This window comes from Schistocerca americana, chromosome 3 (genome assembly GCF_021461395.2).
Source record: "Schistocerca americana isolate TAMUIC-IGC-003095 chromosome 3, iqSchAmer2.1, whole genome shotgun sequence".
NCBI classification, from domain to species: Eukaryota; Metazoa; Arthropoda; class Insecta; order Orthoptera; family Acrididae; genus Schistocerca; species Schistocerca americana.
In genome coordinates, this window is record NC_060121.1 from 402,605,693 (window position 1) to 402,622,559 (window position 16,867).

The 16,867-nt window shown below is 41.3% G+C and overlaps 1 protein-coding gene across 1 annotated transcript in view; it reads right to left on the reverse strand.

Annotated features, from left to right (window-relative positions):
- LOC124605716 (mucin-5AC-like) overlaps nt 1-11,217 on the reverse strand; it is a 34,254-nt gene extending 23,037 nt beyond the window's left edge. Inside the window, exon 1 of the mRNA XM_047137591.1 lies at nt 11,095-11,217. The gene's annotated coding sequence lies outside the window, so the exon portion shown is untranslated. The remainder of the gene's footprint in view (nt 1-11,094) is intronic.
- Nucleotides 11,218-16,867: the final 5,650 nt, after the last annotated feature.

A 16,867-nucleotide genomic window follows, 5' to 3' on the forward strand; every position in this document is an offset into this window, starting at 1 on the left:
CAGTTCCGATAATGGAGGCCATCGATATAAATATTAGCGTACATCACCCAATCTCTCATTTTGTTCAACATTTTCGTGAGTTACGTGACTAAAAATTTCTAGTATCTCATTTATTTTAACCATCAGGGATGTATTTCTATGGGCAGTGGACAATCGTGTAATTTGAAGAAAGTTTTGAATCAGCAGAGGAACAAGTTAGCATCAGCTTGTCTGTCAATAGGACTTAAACCCATTAATTTTGACAATTAATGCATTTCCAGTTATTGCAAGTTTGAACTGGTCCATAAATGCATAATTCAGTTCGTAGAGGATGAAAATTCACATGGTAGCTTCAGTTTTTCATTAAACTTCATTCGCATACCGCTTTCGTAAATTTATTTTTTCCGTCGTCAATATTGTGTAATGGCATGAAGTCATTCTGACGCATCAATAGTAGTGGTAATGGAAATACAAATTTCCGAAGCAGGTGTGCGAATAAAGTTGAAAGAAAAACTGTCGTGTTCGGCGCATCTTCTTCGTCTATAAAATAACTTTGACCCGCAAATACGTCAGAGTAATGAAATCAAAATACCAGGACATCAAGTATACATTACAACTTCAGAAGTACCATACACTGGATAAGTATACAGTACTGTGCAGTAATTGGCCCATTCTCACTAGAGTCCTGTGTGATAGAAAAATGACTATCAGAACCAAGGGCAAAGTATAGGAAATCTGAAACTTCCTGGCAGATTAAAACTGTGTGCCGGACCGAGACTCGAACTCGGGACCTTTGCCTTTCGCGGGTAAGTGCTCTACCATCTGAGCTACCCGAGCATGACTCACGCCCCGTCCTCACCGCTTTACTTCTGCCAGTGTATCGTCTCCTACCTTCCAAATTTTGCAGAAGCTCTCCTGCGAACCTTGCAGAACTAGCATTCCTGAAAGAAAGGATATTGCGGAGACATGGCTTAGCCACAGCCTGGGGGATGTTTCCAGAATGAGACTTTCATTCTGCAGCGGAGTGTGCGCTGATATGAAACTTCCTGGCACGTTAAAACTGTGCCGGACCGAGACTCGAACTCGGGACCTGTGCCTTTCGCGGGGAAGTGCTCTACCATCTGAGCTACCGAAGCACGACTCTCGCCCCGTCCTCACAGGAGTCGCCCCGTCCTCACAAAGAGTGTGGGGTAAATTTAAAAAATGCAAATTTCGTTAATGTTGTTGTCTTTTACTTACAACATAATTTTCAAAGAGATATTGTTGTCTAAGTAAGATCATCAAACTAAAAATACTGAATATGATATTCATTGGGGAAAGTGACGTCTACCACTGAGACTTAAATTTGTAGGTTAAATTTAACTGAAAAACGTAAAACATTTATGGAATCTGGTACAAGAAATCAACGGAAACGATAATTATTTTTTCGAAAATTTTAAAATGTAAAGTAACTGCAACACTATATTCACAAATTAGGCACAGAGTTTCCCCCGCCCCTTCCCGCCCCCCCCCCCTTCTTGGTATTGCTGCGAGGGTTGAATGTGTTCCTACAAATGATCATTTCTCTCGTCTCCCTTAACACGGGGTGAGTTACAAAGGACTTTACAACTTTGGAATGATATAGAAATTTGTAAAGATAACGTATATAATGAGTAGAGATGGCATTTTGCAGCAAACAACCTCAAGTTTGAGTATCGCAGTGCATCAGTATCCAATCCGCCACCATGAGCGCCAGTGTAGTACACAGTTAAAGTGGAGCGTGCTCGCTGTGTGTTTTGGTTTCATGAAACGAACTCTCCCTGAAAAGTTTTTAATTCCACAGATCGATGGAGACGACCAAGATGGGATTGTTTACAACCAGCAAGACGGTGCACCACCCCATTTCGTGAGAGAACTTCGAGGTTTCCTCTTTAATCGCTTCACAGCGCGTTGGGTTGGCCGTGAAGGGCCAATCGCATGACCACCTCGCTCCCCAGACCTGACACCACTGGATTTCCCTCTCTGGGGTTTTGTTAAAATTCGTATGTCTGTTCCTCCCCTACCAAACAGTTTATGCGACCTGAAAAATCGAATCTACGCTGCCGTTGCCCAAGTTACTACCGATTTGCTGTTACGAGTGTGGGAAGAAATTGATTTACCACACGGCAAATGGTAGTCACATCGAACCAAAATGACACTTGAAACTTGAGGTCGTTTGCTACCAAATGACACACCTACCGATTCTGTAAGTTATCTCAATAAATTTCTACCTCATTCGAAAGTTGTAAAGTCCTTTTTGACTCACATTGTATTGGCCATACTCCCCGGGATACCCAGTATAACTGTTATAAAGTATTCTCCACTGGATGAGGTTGTCATCAAGTTTTGCCTCATAAATTGGGATTTGAAATTCACGGTACATCACTTCACCTGGCCCACCTAGGCGGCCACGGCGACACAGTCTTTATCCAGACGACGCGGCCAGCGGCGTTCGTGCTGTGCCTAGCACCGCGCAGAGGTGAGTTGGGGCCATGGAGGTATAAGGAGGGGAGATGCCATGACGTCACAAACTTGAAGCCGACAGAAACCGAGCTCCGCCATTGCAGTTTGGTCAGAAGACGCATTTCCGATTCTGCTACTGTGTAGAGCTGCTGAAAGTTTTTTCATTTTAAAATGCCGGTTTGCGTTGTTTACGGGTGTACTATCCGTTGGAATAGTGCTACCAAGTTAAAAGGAATCACGTTCCATGCGTAAGTGGCCCCGTTCGTAAAATATTGTCGTTTATGTTCGTGAGATGTGCGGCCTTGTTTACGTTTTGTGAAACTGTTTTCTTCTTATTTTATTTCAGATTTCCGATCAATGAAGCTCGTAGGGCTCTGTGGGTTCATATGCTTATTTTTCTTGACAAAGCACAAACGATGTTTGTATTTACAAATGAAATTTTGTATAAGTGTGTAAACGAGTAAGAAATATCATCCGTTATGTAAACTAGCATAGCTTTCGGGTTCTGCTTTCAGTTTACATCGACACAAATACAGTAAAAGGTGATTTGAGTTTGAAAAGAGCTTTGTACACTGTTATTTTTCATCATTCGAAGTTCGTATCCAAAAGAAACACTTAAGTTAACGAGACCAAATCAGTTGTATTGCTGGGGCAAAAACGCATTAAAAACAAAACGAAAACACCTGAAAAAGCTATTCTGACGTTGTGTTATGCATGTAAACATTGTAACACTCATCATCTGAAATTATTTCGCAGACATAACGTTAAATATGAAGAACACGCAATTCTAACAAGAGCTCTGTCACTGTTTTGACCAATCAAACATGGCGGCCCACCGGCTTCAAACAGACGTACAGCAGACGGCCATAGTGCCATCTCCCCTCCTTATACCTCCATGGTTGGGGCAGCACGGGGCGGTGGGTGTTCAGTTACCCGCTCCGCTCGCAACGCGTAACACTCATCTCAAACCACTCCCTGCGACCTTGACGTCATTTTGACGTCACCCACACGAGAGACCCAGTGCAATGTCCACAATCGTTGCGTCAGCGCCGTATTTATTTTGGCATATTTAGCTGTTATGTATTATAAGTTACAGTAGGCCTTTTCAAGGCAACGGCATATTGAAAATGTATCACAAACAAGTCACATTTACCATTAAATGTCAGTTAATAACGTATCCACTGTATAAGCCTTCAAACCGAGCGAGGTGCTACAGTGGCTAGCGCAATAGACTCGCTTTCAGGAGGACGACGGTTCAAACCCACGTCCGGGCATCCAGATTTAGGTTTTCCGTGATTTTCTAAATTGATCCAGGCAAATGTCGGGATGGTTCCCTTCAAAGAGCGTGGCCTTTATCCTTCCCCATCCTTGACAATCCGCGCTTGTGCACCGTCTCTAATGACCTCGTTGTCGACTGGTCTATAAACCAAATCTTCCTTCCTTCCCTCATATAGGTGTGTTGCAGTGTGACGCGACAGTAGCAGCAGAGGCAGCAAAGGCAAAACATTCAGCGCAGACAGCGATCTAAAAATCAAGAGTACATGGAAGTTAGGAGAGAGTGCTCAGAAGTGAAAAGCAGTCACACAAATGTTCTTAGATCGTGAAGAAAAACGAGCGTATAACATTTTAGTAGCAAAATAGTTGCTCGACGATGCAGAGGAATGCCACTTCCGACTGGCTTGTAACGGAGACGTATCAGAAATTAATGAACTCCTCAAAGACAACATCCACAGCTCGTGGTCTTGCGGTAGCGTTCACGCTTCCCACGCATGGGGTCCCGGGTTCCATTCCCGGAGAGGTCAGGGATTTTCCCTGCCTCGAGATGAGTGGGTGTTGTTGTGTCGTCTTCATCATCATCATCATTCATCCTCATTACGGTCGGAGGAAGGCAATGGCAAACCACCTCCGCCATCACCTTGCCGGGTCTCCCGCATCGTCCCCTACGTTCCTTGGAGCCTGGGATCGCATCATCAAAGACAACATAATACACTTGGTAGGTGTCGGCTGTTAGGCCAGAGCTGAGAGCTCCACTCTGAGGAACACGTTCACTGATTACTTCAACGAGCCGAATTTTAATCGTCGTTCACAGTAATGGTCACTATAACAACAACATCCAACTCACTATAACTATGTTAAAGTCTCAGTACAGGTATTATTTACAAATGTATTACACTGGACAGAACCAAAGACATTTCTTTTTACATGTTTCACTCATTTTTCTATCGGTTTCTATCCGAATGAACTCCTTTTACATTTAGTTCTTCAACTGGGCGCCAGTTATTGGGATACCAAACCGATAAGCTCCTCATCCTCTGAGGCAGATAAGCGGTCAGCTGACATTCCTGGTGAATGTGTCAATAATTAGACCGGAAGGATTACTTACTCTGGTGCTGCCTGTACGCGCGAAACAAATACTGCTGTCGGCTAGTAATCCCTGGTGCTCAGTTCCACTTCCTCCTCTCCTCCAACCACGCAAATTCCTGCACCGTGCGATACAGACTTCTCGTGAAGCACGCAAACATTTCCCGCAGGTAGAGCCCACAGCAGCGCTGCCTTGTCCGCACCCTAAGAAAACAGTCTGGTATGTTTGTATTGTGCGAGTGAAGAGCACAGTCTCACACGCGTTTTGTGCAGCATGTTGCGAGAAATTCCCGCAGCTAGGAAAACATAATGAGATGTCACTATGGGCAGTTGATGCCTCGAGGGTGAAGACAACTTGGAGACACTGGGTGGAAAACGATCTGGAAGTAAGTAACTGCGAGCTGTTGGGCTATGGTGCCGAGACTTTTGTAATCACGAGCAGCCGACAAGGGACTGACCGAGCTGTGTGGACTAGAACCGCTGATATTTTTAAAAATAACCGTAAACCAATACATCGATATGTAATATATCATCATTATCTGCTCTCTATACATCGAAGAAAAGTATCGATATATATACGAAATAAAAATCGATTTACAGGCCTATAAAAATATCGTCTGCGCATTATAAATACTCGTATAATGGCAACCTTAAAGCTGTATATTTAAGTACTGATATATTACAACAAGCTAGCAATCTACTTATCCATCTTAGAGAAAGACTTGAGATCCCTTAGAACGCAGTATAGTAGCAATTCTGGTTGGCATGTATTTGACAAGTCCTTGGATGGCGCGGCTGCTCCCGCCGAAGGTTCGAGTCCTCCCTCGGGCATGGGTGTGTGTGTGTGTGTGTGTGTGTGTGTGTGTGTGTGTGGTCCTTAGCATAAACTAGTTTAAGTTAGTTTAAGTAGTGTTAAGTCTAGGGACCGATGACAGCGGTTTGGTCACTTAGGAATTAACGCACCAGCGACTGACAAGTCCTTGGTAGACTTCCGCTTCGCGATAATGGCTTTGCTAACAATGGTAAGTGCATGTGAGTGGCATAATAGAAGGCGTCCAATGTCTCCATCGTTCGGTTTCGTCACATATAGGATTTCTCCAGAACACTTCAAGTCGACTTCCCTGTTTTTTCATTTCTGCTAACGCCAGAAATCTAACAGCTATAGTGTCAAAATCGTTTGGTGAAGCCAAACGTTGCAGTTTCTGTTGGAAGCACCAAGCGTCGACTACGTCAGTATTTTCTCTCACACGTCTCCGTCCACTGCAATCCAATGTCGTCATCTTTTTTAAGAATGTCGATGTATATAAATCGCACAGTAGTTGTGCTAAAAATTCTTCATATCGGAAATCTTGTAATTCCATTGATACTGCCATCCCAGAGCAACCGGGCGAGGTGAAAGCTCAAAAAGTAGTCAGACTTCTTCACACAGTGAAAGTAAAACGATGTTCTATTACAATTTCAAAAGAACAACTTCGAATATTTACCAAAAAATTGTGAAAAAAATACAATGTAAAATAAAAACATCGGAACTCGGTACTCTCGTGTTGTTATCGACATATCATCTGCTTAAACATTGCCGATATTTATCCATATCTCTAGTAAAAGATATCGATAATTTGGCAACGACCTTAGTGTGGGCATAACAGACCAGGAGGCACTAGTGTCCTATCCCACCATGATAGTACCTTGGATTAATGAAAATGTGTGACCTTGTCACGTTTCTCGTTGCACAAGGTCGATGGTCGCGTCCAGTTACGCCGCCATCCAGGTGACCGACTGCTCGAAACCTGCACTGTGCCCCTGGCGCTGGCTGGTAAGGGAGGGCAGTATTATATTACAAGGGTGGGGGAGGGGCAGTGGGGGAGGACACTCACTTGGCTTTGTATGAGAAATGTGGCAGTAATCGAGGGCACCATCACAGCTGCAGCTACGTGAAAATTATTGCGGATCATTTACGTCCCTTTACGCTTGGCGTCTTCCCTGAAAGGTATGGCGTTGCCCAATAGAGTGCAATCCGGGTCACAAGGGCAGGCTCGTGACTCGGTGGTTTGACAAGAATGACAGTTAACTCATATATCGGCCAACAAACTTGCGTGATTTGAACCCGATGAAACACACAGGGGATGGTGTGGGGTGTTAGCTCCGCACCCGCAAACCGCTGGCCCGTAATTTACGAGATCTGTGTGAGCTGTCCATAGACATCTGATGCCACATAGTCCGGAAGCCTACCAAGGACTTGTCAAATACATGCCAACCAGAATCGCTACTATAGTGCGTCCTAAAGGTGGATAGAAGCGTTATTAAGTAGATTTTCATAATGGTTTGGCTTATCACTCAAAGTTGAAACATCCGGCGAATATAGAGAAAAGTGAGGCAAACATTGACCATGTGTAAGCTCCAAATCTGAACTACATCTGTTGCAAGCACGCCTGTAGCAGTTGGAGCATTGCTAGGCAAATAAAATTTTCAAACGGCTAAGGTATGTCGCTATGACACTGCACTAAAACCTACTTAGGAATATATATATATATATATATATATATATATATATATATATATATATATATATATATTTGTTGAAGGGACCAAAAGATTTACTGACTTTTAAAGAAATAAATACTACACAATTGAAAAGGATTGTTCCAGAAATAACAGGAAAACAATAATGTTCCTCCTGCCTCAATGCAGCGTTCGGTCCATCAGCGTGATCGTAGTTTCTGGAGATAAACTGATGCAAAATGATTAACATTCAAGTAATGAGGAGAACGAGAAAAGAATAATTTGTCTAAATAACCACACTTCATATATAACACACGTTTTCCAATGCTAAGTACCATTATATATTACAGTTACAATAGCTGGTGCGTATTAAGAAAAGCTTTGCACATCGCAGGCAGTACTTCAAATTAATATCCTCTTGGTGGTGCCTGCTCGTAATTAATTACGTAAAACTATGTTTTCTGATTGAGAAGACAATTAGCACATTTACAGACTATTTTGCACAAATTATAAAATACAGATTGCGGAACGGAGTAAGTCCGCGTCCGCCTTTCAGGGAATAGAAACAGTAAAAGGCGAAGCGCTCAAACCCTCACTTGTCTTTAAAAAATAGAACTCATTAATCGATACGTGTACATAGAGATTTACAGCTTCTGCGCAGGAGCGGCAAAGATAAAGAATAATAGATTCTGTCGTTGCCATGCGACGGTTCATTTGTTTTACATTACAGTTATTTGATAACTTTATGCCTTCAGACATTTACTATTGAGCGAAAATTACCAATATAGCACTATGGGACTTAACATCTGAGGTCATCAGTCCCCTAGAACTCAGAACTACTTAAACTTAACTAACCTAAGGACATCACACACATCCATGCCCGAGGAAGGATTCGAACCTGCAACCGTAGCGGTCGCGCGATGCCAGACTGTAGCGCCTAGAACCGCTCGGCCACTACGGCCGGCTTAAAATTCGCACATTTCGTGTTAATCTTACTATCATAATATACTCTAAACTTGAACTACCTTCTGAAGTGTTCATTTTCCTTCAGTTATTTCCATCTAACCAGATATTTTCGGAAAGCTATCAAGTCCGATTACAATGACATAACTTAATTTGCATGATATCTGCCGGAGATTGAGAGGCACCTGGCCAGCTTCTGAATTTCAAGTAGAAAAACGGACAGACCGTTCTAAACAAACATTTTTTGGTGTATAAAGTTGTATTTTTTCCTAGTGCTTACTTAAAAATTCATTTTGCCACTGTGTGGATGAAAAACCTTTTACTAAAAAAATATGTGGTTTTTAAATTTGAAATACTGTTTGTATTTGGAACGGATTGCAAAATAATATACTTGTTTTGTTCACAGTATACGCGGCTGTTTTAAACAGTTCGTTGAGAAAAGATACCTAAATCTCTCGAAAATTATAATTGTAAGCATAGGGGAATCGGCTTAAACTTGTCTCCCTTTAAGAATCAACTGGTGAGTTGTAGGAACTATAGATTCTTGTAAAGTGCAAGAAATTTTGAAAATAACTGTATAGCAATGATATTAACTAAAATGATCAGTATCTACATCAGATAAGTAAAAGGTTGTCGTGCCTGAAAAACAAAACAAAAAATGGAAAACAAATCTGGCAGATGATATCTGTACGTACTGTAATACATTGACGGAAAAAAATCGCAACGCCAAGAAGGAGTTGTGCGACATAAATGGAAGTTGGTAGGGATGTTTCCACATCTGAAAGATGATATCTATTCAGGTTTCGCGCCAGCCGCGTAAGAATGGCACTAGTTGCGGCACTATGAGAATGAAAACCAGGTTTGCTTTAAACACACCCTGTAACGGCTCTGTGCGCTAGTTACCTTTCAGACTGGATATGGTGAGTTGATGTTAGTGAAGAATGCTTTAAGGTGACAAAGACCCATTATCGAGTCTCACTGAGTTTGAACGTGGTCGTGTTAGAGGTATGCGAGAAGCTGTATATTCCTCCTGCGACCCTGCTCAAAGACTTGGCACGAATGATTGCTGGCAGCGGTGATCACGAGGACGTTCGGTCGCAGAAAGGTTGGCCTCCAGATGGCCAAGTGGCACTGCCGAGAGGGAAGACTATCGTGTCCGGCGTATGGCTCTGGTACATCGTACTGCATCTGCAGCAGGAATTTGAGCAGTAGTTGGTATCAGAGTGACACAATGAATTGTTACAAATCGATTACTTCAAGGAAAGCTCCGAGCCAGAAGGCTTGTAGGGTCTATTTCACTGACCCTTAACCACCTTCATTTTCGACTTCAGTGGTGTCAAGCAAGAGCTCATTGTACGACAATATGGAGGTCTGCTGCGTTTTCTGACGGAAGCTGGTTCTGCCCCACTGCCAGTGATGGTCACAGGGAGGCCAGTCGATGGCTTGCAACCGACCGGTCTACGTGTCAAACATACTGGACCTACACCTACAGTAATGGTCTGGGGTAGGATTTCGTATGACAGCAGGAGCACTCTCGTGGTTATGCCAAGCACTCTGACTGCAAATTTGTACGTCAGTCTGGTGATTCGGCCTGCTTTGCCGCCATTCATGGATAGCATTCCGCAGGGTGTTTTCCAACAGGATATCGCTCGCGCACACACCTCTGTTGTAACCCAAGATAGTCTGTAGAGTTTTGACATGCTATAACATGCACGGTCACACGACCTGTCTCCAATCGAGCACATTTAGGAGATAATCGGACGACAAAAAAATGGCTCTGAACACTATGGGGTTTAACTTCTGAGGTCATCAGTCCCCTAGAACTTAGAACTACTTAAACCTAACTAACCTAAGGAAATCAGACACATCCGTGCCCGAGGCAGGATTCGAACCTGCGACCGTAGCGGTCGCGCGGTTCCAGACTGTAGCGCCTAGAACTGCTTGGCCACCCCGGCCGGCATCGTACGACAACTCCAGTTTCATCCACAAACAGCATTAACCATCTCTTTATTGGCCGACCAAGTGCAACAGGCATGTATTCAACATTCTGGCGGCTGCACAAGTTACTGAAGTACGAGCATTTCGCATTTTCAATGACTTATCTTGCGCTTACATTAATTTGTGACCGTGTTAATCACTTAAATGGTTTTGCCTCTCGACAAATGTATTCCCGAAATTTCGATATCCTGTATTAATTATTTTTTGGTCTTGCAATTTTTTTCGTCAGTATATAATGAGACATACTTGAGAAATAAAACTAACACTTACAATATGAATTACATGAGGGGTCTCAATTATGTCCGTCAGTGAGGAAAATGTAATTTCAAGAGCTTCATATCATTTCAAGCACATAAAAGAAAAGAATACAGAAACTGGCAACCTCTTGAGTGGGAATTTTCCGTGTAATCCCCTTTAACATGTTAATAAAGAACGGAAAATGCCAGTGAGCCCGAAATCACTACAGCACGTCCTGTCGCCTTTCTCTCCTTCTTGACATTAATTAGTTGCAGCCCATTGCCACTCTGATTCAAAGCGAAGAAACAAGCGCGTCTAAACCTACGTATGACGCTATGGTTAAGACTCTTGCTTGTTAGCACAGTAGCTGCGATATTTCGTACTACTCTTACCTCCGATAGAACAAAAGTACGTTCGTACTCTGCTGAAAATTCCTTCCTAAGTGCAGGAGTTGCAGTTGACCGGCAAAAGTAACTAATGTCCTCGTTCGGTTCACGGACAACACTTAGGATTTTCAGACATATAAACTGCTTTGAAACACCGAGATAATTTGCTGGAATAAACTACTTTACTTACCTGTAGTGAAACTTTTTCCGACTTTGGTGCAGATCACACTGTCGATACAGGAGGCACGTATGACGCCATTCCTATCTCCTGCTGTCGAATGACGTCTGCGCAGATAGGAGACGTAATCTTATCTCCTTGTAGAGCTCTTGGAGAGACATTCCTCCAGATGAGCTGCAGAGCGACACGGCATTGGTCTCTAATGCTAAGGACTGCCGTCAAAACTGCTCGTACAGCTTAAAGCGGATCGCGCTAACTTCGAGAGATGGAAACGTTAACCACATCTGCGTCGAAACCGGTAGTCTGTCTTGAGGTTGAAGCTCACTCTTGTGTCGGTGTTTTCTTATAAATAAATTTGTTTTTGTATAGGCTCCGTCGTGTGCAAACCATTATTTTTTCTTTTCTAATACTGAACTTACAGCATCATCAGTAGGTTTTATATTTACAGTCTATTAAATGACAGGAAAAATAGATTTCCAGTTATTAGTTAAATATTCACAAATCTGGCAATAGAATTTCTTATGTGCACCTGTTTGACATAAGCCTTGCTTTTTGTGGGAGGCTGTACTTAGCGTGATAGCTGTTTTTCTTTCACAGTTTCTCATCCGCATTTTACAGGTTTCCACATTGTTTTGACTGCGAAACTGCACTTTTAGCTTTTACTGTGTCTCTTGTTTTCATACTTCGTAAACAGTGACACAGTGCAAGTTTAAAGCAGACTTTCGCAGTCTAAACAAGATGGCAACCTGTAAAACTATGTGTAAACATATTCCATGCACACACACACACACACACACATACACACTCACACACAGTGTTTCTCGTACAATAAAATAATTTTAACCACAATCAATAATGAAAAATACCCTGTCGTAAATTTTCAACGTAAAAATAGTTTCAATATCAAGTTCTCTACGGCTGAAAATGGTAACCAGTGAAGGAAAAACAGCTATGACGCAGTGTGCGGTAAGTCACAGAAACGATAGCATTTGTCATCCATGTAATTATATAACAAAACCTGTTTTCAAATTTGTGAATACTTTACTACAGCATTCATAAATTTGGACAACATGGTCCAGAGGAGTAACAACGATTTGCTGATCCAACTGGTTTAAAACAAGAGTCTATATTGCAATAACATTTTATAAATCGCCGGATTCGTCTTCATGTAGAGTCATCTTTAGAAAATGTGCGCAGTAAGAACAAGAACAGCAAAGTTACAGCAAGTTTGATGATTACAATGTCAGTGGAAAATATTGTCGTAGCGATTTAGCATTTACCCATCTGGCTGCTGCCGGCGGTTCCTTGGACGCTCAAGCGACGTGCTTGTAAACTGCTGACTGATGGCTGCGGACCCACGAGTCAGACAGTGTGCAAATTTCGCGGCGAGGACGGGTTACGTCAGATCCAGCCATTGGTAAACGCTTCACAAAACGTGAGATATTGATGTTATAGGGAATTTACAAAATAATTTATCGGAAACTAGGTAAACAGTTATATATCATGTGACAAGTAGTTTTTTACGTTAAAATAAGTGAGCTTACACCGTGGGAGAAGATGAATTGCCACCTAGTGGCACTGGCATGAGTTAAAAAGACCTTGTTCCTAATAGTTTACAACCAATAAGCAAAAGAACAAAACAAAAATTTTTATTTCCTATATATATCCAATTAATTGCCAAGCGTACGTCATGTAATGCCAGCACGTTTTGTTCTTTTACTTATCCGCAGAAAACTATTAAACGATATCCTGGTAATTCCTGCCAGTGCCACTATGCGTACCTTCATCTTCTCTCAAGCTGTAAGCTTACTTCTTTTAACACAAAAAATATTACTTGTCAGATCATCTGTCAATATTTACATATTTTTACGCTGAGGTGAAAAAAGTCATGGGATACCTCCTAATATCAGGTTGAACTTCTATTCGCCCGGCATAGTGCAGCATCTCGACGTGGCATAGACTCAAAAAGTCCCTTGCAGAAATACTCTATAGCCGTCCATAATTGCGAAAGTGTTGCCGTCGTAGGATTTTGTGTACGAATGGACTTCTCGATTATGTCTCATAAATGTTCGATGTGATTCATGCCAGTCGATCTAGGTGGCCAAACCAATCTCTCAAATTGTCCAGACTGTTCTTCAAACCAATCGCGAACAACTGTGGCCCGATGACATGGCATTGTCATCCATAAAAATTCGATGTTGTTTGGAACATTGTAAGTAGCCTGTTTGTATGTTGGCAGCGCTGTAGACTGTGTTAATATCACTGACAGCGCTCTGCGCCCTCCGCAAGAGATTCTGTGGTTGGACGGACTAGCGGTTAGCTAGTGGATAGGGAAGTGTGTGGACATGTTTTTCTTAATGAAGACTCTGTGTTAGTAGGACATGCAATGTAAAGTGAGATGAAATTTCTTACAAGAAAATGTGCAAGGAAAGGTAAGATAATGGGTGTATGGTTGATAATGTTTCGGTAGTGGAATTATTGACAACAAATTTTTGGAACTGGATGTCACACGAATAAGGTAAAATTTTCTAAATACATTGTTTGCTCTTCAACAAAATCTTTCTTTTGCTAACCATATGCCTCCAAGTAGTTAGAGTCTATAGTAGTTAGAATCCTTTTATTTAGTTGGCTGTTGTTGCTATTTGCTGCAGTTTCTGTAGATAGTGTTATGAAGATTTTCTGTGAGTTAAGTGACCTATGAAAAATAATGGGGTTTCCACTATCGGGATTCATGACTGAAATTAGTTTGGGCAATTAACAGAGCTGGAGGTAGTTTCATATTTCCTTAATTTCATATTTTTTGGTTTTGTATTATTGTTAGGGTTTCTTGCAATTCAGGACTATTCCTTTGTGTTAATTATTGGCAGTCATGTTGTCAACGTGTAGCAGTCAGATTGCGTTGGGCTTGTGTATTGTTAGTAATAAATGAATAGGTTAAGTTTGAGTTGTGTTTGTCAGGAAAAATTCTGTCGGCCAGTGCTCAATAAAAAAAATAATAATGCCTTAGTTTTAACATGAAGTCCACGAATGACTGCAAATGATCTCCAAGTAAATGAACATAACAATTTATATTCAATGACCGGTTCAGTTGGACCAGACGACCCACTCAGTTACGTGTAAACACTGCCCACACCACTATGGAGCCACCCCCAGCTGCACAGTGCCTTATTGAAAACGTGCGTCCATGGCCGCATGGCGTCTGCACCTCACTAGAACCCTACCGTCAACTATCACCAACCGAAATCGCGATTTATCTGACCAGGTCACAGCTTTCTAGTCATCCAAGATTCAACCGACGTGGTCACGAGCTGAGGCGCTGCAGATGATGTAATGCTCGCGTCGGTCGTTTGCTGCCATATCCCATTAACGCCAGATTTCGCCGCACTGTACCAACGCTTACGTCCAACTTTGATTTCTGCGGTTATTTCACGCAGTGTTGCTTGTCTGTTAGCGCTGACAAACCTACGCAAACGCCTCTGCTCTCGGTCGTTAAGTGAAGGCTGTCGGCCATTTCGTTGTCCATAGTGAGTGGAAATGCCTGAAATTTGGTATTCTCGGCACACTCTTTTCACTGTGGATCTCGTAGTACTGAATTCTCTAATTATTTCCTAAATGGAATATCCCATGTTTCTAGCTCCAACTACTATTATGCGTTCAACGTCTGTTAATTCCCGTCGGAAACCTGTTCACACGAATCACCCGAGTACAAATGACAATTCCGCCAATGCACTGCACTGTTATGCCTTGTTTACTCGATACTACAGCCAGCTAACACAGCAGCTACTGATATTTTTCTGTAATCTTTGTATAAATATCAAGTCGCCGATCTCTAGTTAAATTGGATGTCCAGCTGCAGCTGTCTCAGTGTGCCACTCAAAGATACAATCCCTTTCTTGTCTAACTGCAACCCTGGCAGCCATAAGAAGCGTTGCTACAACGCAGCAGAAACTCCTTTCGTCTTCCATGACAATGTGTGTCTGTTACAAGGGATTATAAATTTATGACAGTGGCCTCAGTAGTGCAAAGACGGTGAAGGTTTGCTGTATCATTTTAAAAATCTTTTATGATCAGGGCAATGACAAGCTGATTCGAAAACTGATTCTACTTTAGTTCGCTTGCACTTTACTCACACGTTCTGGCCTCGTGCAAAGTAGCGCAGTGAGATGCAGCTGAAATCGACTAATTAGACACTATGAGTGTACTAGCCAAACCTGCAACCCTTTGAGTACCAGTGGTTTCTGCCTGAAAACATTATTTGTTTATTATTTTCTAAGTACCAGTGCCTTTAGCATGAAACAACCGTCGTCGTCGCAAGACAGAGAACTCTAGTAGTAAATTGAAATACACTGCGTCAGCATGCAGTGTATTACCAATTATGGTATTGTGATGCAGTTAATGTTACCCTTTGGGAGGATTTTAGTAAATAGACCGTGAGTTACCTAATGGATTTGGCTTATCGAACCTGAATTTAGTGCTACAGAAGAAACCAGAAAGCTAGAGATTGAAATTTGGAAAATGTTTTAAGTAACCAAGTGTACTTAAATGAAATAAAAATGGTCGCAGCCTAATTATTCGTAGTAATGTGGAACATTTCTTTTATATAATCTGTATAGAGTTATGATAAACGAAAGTTACTATTACTACTTTCCCAAAGAGGTGCAATTAACTCAATTACAATTGGATAAGTGGTACAGGGATGCTAGTAGTTATAAATAGTATATGCAAGTTCTCATAGAAACAGTTGACAGTTTATTTCTTCTCAATGAGAATTACTTTGTTACATATGAATAATGTGATCACCAAAAGTTATGAAAGTCAATATTAAACCAGAAATGGACGTGGACTTAGTCCTACTTCAACAGTAACTTTCCAAATAGTACAAATATAATTAAAAGTCACTTTCAATAGGATTTTTGCAGTCATTAAGAAGTACTATTGTTTCTATTTTTTGTGGATAAGGGCTTTTACAGTAACTTTATCTTCAATAAGCAAAATTGTTGGTGGGGGGGGCGGGGGGGGGGGGCCTCTCAAACTGGCTTTCCAATTTTCATCACACAAAGTACACAAAATTCAAAATTTACTTCAACTGCAATTAATATATTCATTATTCAAGCAGGTTTATTCATTTTAAGCAACTCAAGATTGGGGAGGCATAAACTGTCCAATATCATAAAGCAAACTAAACACACTTTTCTGAGACAATTTGTAAGATGCAAATTTTGGTATTATTCTTTCACTAATTTCACTCACTTTGCGTGACTTTTAAAAGAGTTAATGCTGGCAATTTTCTCTATATAATTTTAAGTATGGCTTTAAGTCATACACTCTAATTAATTTTAAAACAACATGCTGTCTTATTACCACTAACACAACCAGTAATTTTCACTAACAGAATTTAATGCAGTTAATCTTTAGAGCACAAACACTTTGAAATAAATCAAATCAGTCACTAAGGAGGTTTCCATAAATGCAACACTAATTTCCTCCCTTAACTTAAATTGAATCCACAATATCTCTAGATATATTTTTGTATTCAGAACTGTGAAAATAATTAACCATTTATTTTAATTAGATTTTAACACACAAGATACTCGGATGTCAGTATTTATGTGGAGTGGATCCTAAGAGATATCATAGAGGAACCAAATCAAGGATCAGACACAAGTTTCACATAATTTGCCTTGTTATTGCAAATAAAACAACACTTAAATGTACTGGTTCATACTTTGACATAAATCTGACCTCTTAGAACTGCTGAAGTAATGGTGCAATACTGGTCACGAGT